This window comes from Vigna unguiculata, chromosome 8, assembly GCF_037176805.1.
Source record: "Vigna unguiculata cultivar grain cowpea cultivar isolate G323 ecotype 2 chromosome 8, ASM3717680v1, whole genome shotgun sequence".
Lineage (NCBI taxonomy): Eukaryota > Viridiplantae > Streptophyta > Magnoliopsida > Fabales > Fabaceae > Vigna > Vigna unguiculata.
This window is the reverse complement of record NC_140799.1, coordinates 32,938,828-32,947,032: the sequence shown is the minus strand read 5'-3', so window position 1 is coordinate 32,947,032 and position 8,205 is coordinate 32,938,828. Positions and strand designations below refer to the sequence as shown.

The window sequence follows — 8,205 nt, the reverse complement described above, 5'->3', positions numbered from 1 at the left end:
GAAAAGTGTTTGATGAAATGCTTAAGTGAAAACTTAGTTTTGACCAATTGTTTCATGAAATTCTTGAATGAGATAAACTATTATTTATGCAATGGAAAAAACTTAGACAAGTTTACATATGTAAAAATAAGTAAAATGAATGGTTAAACTGCAATAAAAACTCCAAATGCTCAAAATCATATGTCAAACTCAACAAGATAACAAATGCACCAAAACTAGTTTTGACAACTTTTTAGAAAGTGAATTCATGCAGATTTATGGGTCTAGATGCAATGATAAGGGTCTGGACATGTTTCTATATACATTAGCATTTAAATGGTATGCCTAAACATGATAAAATGTGCTTGAATCACAAAATCACCCATCAAACCAAACCTGGTAGCACTAGTCAAAACAGAGTTTTAACAGCATGTTAAAACTGGTTCAGATTTCATGTTCAGTTTCTTTGTTATGGATGAACTGCTATTTTAGCATTTGAACAAGTATATTATGATGCAAATGAAATGTAGAAACAAAGAAAAGAACAAAATATGTAAGAAATTAGAAAATGGCCAAATGAACCTAAATGATGAAAGCTAATTTCTATCAATGGTTGAATTGGTTAACATAAAGATGAAAAATGTTTCTTGTGCACTGTAAATATTAGGAACAATTCTTAATATGCTAAGGTATGCAGTGTGGATGATCTGTCCAGAAAACACCAAAACTAAAAATCACTCATTAAAGCAACTTGGTAACAAGAAAAAGTATGTTAGTTTCATGCAGAATTTAGTAAAATGGGCTTGAAATGCATTTGTGCATAAATGCATGATTTCATCATCTAAACATGAGTAATATGATGCTAATGGACTACCAAAAGGATTAATAGCACAAACACACTCCATCTTTTAATGGAAGTTCTCTTAACTTAAGGAACTAATCTTTCCACATCTGTTTTTCTTAAGGTTGCTAAGGATATCCAAATCCAAATTTTAGTATTAAGTGTAGCTTACTCAATATATAAATTAATTCTTCATCGAATTTACCAAAAGGATTAAAGCAACTTGGCAGCAAGAAAAATTATGCTATTTCATGCATAATTTAGTAAAATGGGTGTGAACATGAATTTGTGTATCAATGCATGGTTTTATCATCTAACCATAAGTCATAAGATGTTAATGGACTACCAAAACATAGAATTTACCAAAAGGATTAATAACACAAACTCACTCCATCTTCTAATGGAAGTTCTCTTAACTTAAGGAACTTATCTTTTCACTTATGTTTTTCTTAAGGTTGCTAAAAAAGTCCAAATGAAAATTTTAGTATTACGTATAGCTTACTCAATCCTTCATATTTTGTTTGTTAGTTTGATCATTTTATACTTCCTATTTATATGAGTTTGCTTTCATGTAAATTTATTCAAAGCATCACACTCTACACTCTTTGCATTCTACACTCTGCATTCTGCATTCTGCTTTCAATATTCTACATTCTACTAAGCCCAACTATGAAGAACTTGGTGTCATTGTTGATGTTGGTCACCTTAGTCATTGCCAATGCAAGGAATCCACCAAAGTCGCAACAAGGGATGTTGCAGGATGTGCATGGCCTGGCATGCAAGAATGATGACATGCTTGAAGCTTCAAACATGTTGCAGGACCTGCAAGAGCTGGTAGGTCTAAATTTTGATATGGTTGTTGCTTCAGACAGTAGTTGTAATTTCACTATTGTTTCTGAAGCCATAGCAGTTACTCCGGTGTTAAGTTCCAGCAGATTTACTATAAAGATCAAAGTTAGAATATATCAGCAGAATGTGGTAGTTCCTTCTAACAAGACCAACCTTTTTTTGGTTGGAGATGAAAGAGGCATCACCATCATTACTGCAACTAAAAACGCACATGAAGGTCTTGAGGCCTTGGGCACTACCACTATAGGTAAATTTATCTATGTCTACACTTACAAGTTACGGGAATATATGACTTTTGAAAGTAATGGTATCATTTTTTAAAATTTATTTAATTGTGACTTTGCATGGTTAAGTATGTTTGTAGAAAAAAAAATAAACAATTTTAAAGTTAACCTCTTGTTTTGGTGATACAGTTGTTCAAAGTACATCTTTCCTGGCGACTAACATCATCTTTCAGAACTCAGTAGGACCTTCAAACGAACAAGTGGTGGCCCTAGCAGTAACAGGGAGTAACTCAACATTTTACAACTGTGAGATACTTGGAAATCAAGACACTTTCTACGTCATGCAGGGTTATCATTTCTTTGTGAAATGTCTAATTGAAGGCACAATGGATTTCATCTTTGGGAATACAACACAATTGGTGTTACAGAATTGTGACATCTGATAATGTTAATTTTTACCATTATCCAAGCTATATTTCATTAGCAAAATCATCTCTTCCAAAGCTTTTAACCTACTTAATCCTCAATTTTACCTTACTTTTGTAAATAAATACATTGTGAGTTGCATTGATCCAAATATACCACTAATCCCCATTTTTTTTGTATCCTTTTTGTAGATTGGAAGCTTTGCTCCAAAAGTCCAAATAAATGAGTGACCCGGAATAACAAGGAGAAGAGCAAAAATATCAACAGGAAGCGCCCGGTGACAAAAATACAGCGCCAGGTGCAACAGGCCGCCAGCGCCAAGCGCCAGACAAGCGCCAACCAGGCGCCACTGCTGGTCACCGCCTGGCGGCACCTGGCCACCGCCGGGCGGTAGATGAGGAATTTGCCCACTGTTTGATGGCTAGCGCCTGGCGGTGAGACCCTTCCGCCAGGCGCCCATTTTCGCTGATGTGGCAAGTTGGCTCTTTTTCTTCTGTTTTCGCGAGGGGAAACCGATCTTGGACATTTTGGAGCTCGAGCAACGTGATTTGGAGAGCTTGGAGGAGTGTTAGGGCTTGTGGGAACAACTCCATCTTCCTCTTTGTATCTCTTTCTCTTCCATTTTCCATTTTGTAAGCTTGAGCTCTCCATGACAATGGAGAGCTAAACCCATTTTTGTTGGGGTTAGATGTAGCCACTGAACTCTTATGTATTTTCGAATGGTTTGAATATATATATATATATATATATGCTTCTTCCATTGATTTCTAGTATCTTTGTTTATGCATTTAAAGCTTGCTTTGTTTTACCCATTCATTGCATGATATTTGGGTCATTAGGTATTGGAAAATATCTCTTGAAACCTTGAATTGGAACAAGATACCTAATGGAACTTGTATCTAGGAATGGAACTTGACCCATTAGTTGTCTTAAACCCTAATTTGTAAAGCGGGTTTGTTTATTTAGGGATTCAAGGAATTGACTCTAAATAAGGAAACCTAGGCTCATTCAACTAAGGGATTAGAGTTTGAGTAAACTTGTGGGTTGACATTAGTAATTAATGGAGAAGAGTTTTATTGCTTAATATACATGAGAGTGAAGTAGGTGAAGTCTAACTCCAACAATATCAATCCATTGCATTTCTAGCCTTTACCATTTTCTAGAGTCTTCAAATATCCAAGTTCAATTTTAATTGTTTATGAAATATTTACTTTCTTGCATATAAAAACCCAAATCATGAATATATTCATTAGTTTAAATTAATCACTAATTACACAATTATTTAGTATACACGAGTCTCTTGGGAAACGATATCCCGGTCTTACCGGTTACTACTTGCGCGACTTGGTACACTTGCCAAAGTCATAACAACATCCAATTGAGAAATCCTCTCACGGGCCAACAGAACGTTATAACTGTCCAAGGAAGACAATTTGCGACACCCTTAGGTGGCATTATAATCCAAAACTACAGGATTGGTGCCACTCTCGTGTTTGAAGTCGTGAAACAAAACTTCTAAACATATCTAGGGAGGCCTTGGAAGAATTATTCAAGAACTGTCATCATGGAAAGTTTTATGACGGATATAATTTAGCCAGCTAGGTGGTTAGAGTGGGAAGGCACTACTATTGGTCTTAACACTCTAGTCTACAGGGAGTATAAAAAATTTGGAGCTGGTGCTGATACCTCCAAAAGAGTCACATGGGAGGGATTCAAGGTCATCACGGATCTTGTTGAGGTCGAGCCTTTTACTCCCAGAAACTTTATTAATGGCTCCCAGTGGCTCAATTCTACTGGATTCCCTTATAAACTTGACTTGTAAATTCTCTGATGATGTATGTATGTATGTATATATATATATATATATATATATATATATATATATATATATATGATGACTTAATAAAATAAATCATAATTGGTTTTGTCTTTGCATTCCTTCAAAAGTCATATATTCCCGTAACTTGTAAGTGTAGACATAGATAAACTTACCTACAGTGCAGTGCCCAAGGCCTCAAGACCTTCATGTGCGTTTTTAGCTGCGGTAATGATAGTGATGCCTCTTCCATCCCTAACCAAAAAAAGGTTGGTCTTGTTAGAAGGAACTACCACATTCTCCTGATATAGTTCAACTTTGATCTTTATAGTAAATCTGCTGGGTCTTTTTTATGTACTGGGTAAACCACTTTTCATAATTACAAGAATAAGCATTTTTTTAAAAAAAATTAAGAAATTTAGGCAAAACATTCTAGGGGTGCATGTTTTCTCATGAAGAAATTGTGAGGGGAGTATACGTTTTTTGGTCAAAGTTGGTCAAAGATAGAAATCGTGTGGGGGCCAAACATTTTCTAATTTAGAAAACGTGGGGGGTAGGCGGTTTCTACTAGAAAACGTAGGTGGTAGGACGTTTTCTAATTGAAAATGTGTAGGGGTAACACGTTTTTAGATGTTTAAAATTTTTTTCTATTCGCACCCCAACCCTTTATTTCGATTCCGGATACTCATATGCTTTTGGTCGCTACGAACCACATATTGTTGCTTGGAGCAAGGCGTGGCCTTAACTAACCTGCGAAGAAGATCAAAAGCAACAATATGTGGTTCGTAGCGACCAAAAACATATGAGTATCCAGAATCGAAATAAAGGGTTGGGGCTGCGAATAGAAAAAAAAATTAAACACCTAAAAACGTGTTACCCCTACACATTTTCAATTAGAAAACATCCTACCCCCTGTTTTTTCTAGTAGGAAACGTCCTACCCCCTACGTTTTCTAGTAGAAAACGCCTACCCCCCTCATGTTTTCTAAATTAGACAACGTTTAGCCCCTACACAATTTATCTCTTTGACCAACTCTGACCGAAAAACACACACCCCCCCTTCATGTTTTCTAAATTAGAAAATGTTTGGCTCCTACACAATCTCTCTCTTTGACCAACTCTGACCCAAAAACACACACCCCCTCACGATTTCTTCATGAGAAAACATGAACTCCCAACACGTTTTGCCCAAATTCATAATTTTTTAAAAAAAATGCTTATTCTCATAATTATGAAAAGTGGTTTGCCCAGTATGAAAAAAAAAACAAATCTGCTGGAACTTAACACTAGAGCAATTGTTATGGCTTAAGAGACAGTAGTGAAATTACCACTATTATCTAAAGCAACAACCATATCAAAATTCAGACATACCAGCTCTTGCAGGTCCTGCAGCAAAATGTCTGAAGCTTCAAGCATGTCATCATTCTTGCATGCCAGGCCATGCACATCCTGCAACATCCCCTGTTGCGACTTTGGTGGATTCCTTGCATTGGCAATGACTAAGGTGACCAACATCAATAATGCCACCAAGTTCTTCATAGTTGGGCTTAGTAGAATGTAGAATATTGAAAGCAGAATGCAGAATGCAGAGTGTAGAATGCAGAGAGTGTAGAGTGTGATGCTTTGAATAAATCTACATGAAAGCAAACTCATGTAAATAGGAAGTATAAAATGATCAAACTAACAAACATAATATGAAGAATTAATGTATATTATGAGTAAGCTATACGTAATACTAAAATTTTCATTTGAACTTTTTTAGCAACCTTAAGAAAAACATAAGTGGAAAGATAAGTTCCTTAAGTTAAGAGAACTTCCATTAGAAGATGGAGTGAGTTTGTGTTATTAATCCTTTTGGTAAATTCTATGTTTTGGTAGTCCATTAACATCTTATGACTCATGTTTAGATGATAAAACCACGCATTGATACACAACTTCATGTTCACACCCATTTTTCTAAATTATGTATGAAATAGCATAATATTTCTTGCTGCCAAGTTGCTTTAATCCCTTTGGTAAATTCAATGAAGAAGTAATTTATATATTGAGTAAGCTACACTTAATACTAAAATTTGGATTTGGATATTCTTAGCAACCTTAAGAAAAACAGATGTGGAAAGATTAGTTCCTTAAGTTAAGAGAACTTCCATTAAAAGATGGAGTGGGTTTGTGCTATTAGTCCTTTTGGTAAATTCTGTGTTTTGGTAGTCCATTAGCATCATATTACTCATGTTTAGATGATGAAATCATGCATTTATGCACAACTGCATTTCAAGCCCATTTTACTAAATTCTGCATGAAACTAGCATAGTTTTTCTTGCTGCCAAGTTGCTTTAATGAGTGATTTTTAGTTTTGGTGTTTTCTGGATAGTTCTGATCATCCACACTACATACCTTAGCATATTAAGAATTGTTTCTAATATTTACAGTGCACAAGAAACATTTTTCATCTTTATGTTAACCAATTCAACCATTGATAGAAATTAGCTTTCATCATTTAGGTTCATTGGCCATTTTATAATTTCTTATATATTTTGTTCATTTCTTTATTTCTACATTTCATTTGCATCATAATATACTTGTTGAAATGCTAAAAATAGCAGTTCATCCATAGCAAAGAAACTGGACACGTGTTGTCAAAACTCTGTTTTGACTAGTGTTGCCAGGTTTGGTTTAATGGGTGACTTTGTGATTCAAGCACATTTGATCATGTTTAGGCATACCATTTATAGGCTCATGTTATAGAAACATGTCCATACCTTATCATTGCATCTAGACCCATAAATCTGCATGAAATTCATTTCCAAATTCAAAAATAGTTTTGGTGCATTTGTTATCTTATTTAGTTTGACATATGATTTTGAGCATTTGGAGTTTTTATTGCAATTTAACCATTCATTTGACTTATGTTTACATATGTTAACTTGTCTAAGTCTTTTCCATTGCATAAATAATAATTTATCTCATTCAAGCATTTCATCAAACACTTGGTCAAAACTAAGTTTTCACTTAAGCATTTCATTAAACACTTTTCATTTTTGCATTTAGGGTCCATTTTATGACGATTTAAGGTCTGGAAAATCTTTCATTCATTTTCCTCGATAGCTTTACGGGTGAATTTATCATATTATAGCATTTCATCATCATTTGCATATTGATTTGAGAATTTTTCCTATTAAAACTTTGTCTTGACTAGTGCTCCCAAGTTTGGCTTGATGGTTTATTTTGTGATTCCAGGACATTTGATCATGTTTAGGCATTTCATTTCCATGTTCATGTATATAGAAACATGTACAAACGCTTATCATTGCATCTATATCCAAAAATCTGCCTGAAATTCATTTTCTGAAAAGTTGTCAAAACAAGTTTTGGTGCATTTGCTATCTATTTTAGTTTGACATATGATTTTGAGCATTTGGAGTTTTTAGTGTAGTTTAACCATTCATGTTACTTAGTTAAACATATATAAACTTGTCTAGGTCTTTTTCATTGCATAGATAATAGTTTAGCTCATTCAAACATTTCATCAAACATTTGGTCAAAACTAAGTTTTCTCTGAGGCATTTCATCAAACACTTGTATGTCTTGCATTTAGGATCCATTTTAGGACGATTTAAGGTATGGAAAATCTTTCATTCATGTTTCTTGATAGCTTTACAAGTTCATTCGTCATATTATAGCATTCCATCATCATTTTTATATTGATTTGACCATTTTCCTATTAAAAATATTTTTTTACTAGTGCTGCCAAAGTGTGGTTTGATTGGTGATTTTGTGATTCCAGCACATTTGATCATGTTTAGGCATTTCATTTCCATGTTCATGTATATAGAAACATTTCCAGACCTTTATCATTGCATCTGGACCCACAAATTTGCCTGAAATTCATTTTCTACAAAGTTGTCAAAACCAGTTTTGGTGCATTTGCTGTCTAGTTGAGTTTGACATGTGATTTTGAGCATTTAGAGTTTTTAGGGCAGTTCAACCATTCCTTTTACTTAGTTATATATATATATAAACTTGTCTAGGTCTTTTCCATTGCATAAATAATAGTTTAGCTCATTCAAACAT

At 34.4% G+C, this 8,205-nt stretch overlaps 1 pseudogene; it reads left to right on the top strand.

Annotated features, from left to right (window-relative positions):
* The first annotated feature begins 1,489 nt into the window (after positions 1-1,489).
* On the top strand, positions 1,490-2,336 carry LOC114195066 (pectinesterase pseudogene; annotated as a pseudogene).
* The last annotated feature ends 5,869 nt before the right edge of the window (positions 2,337-8,205 follow it).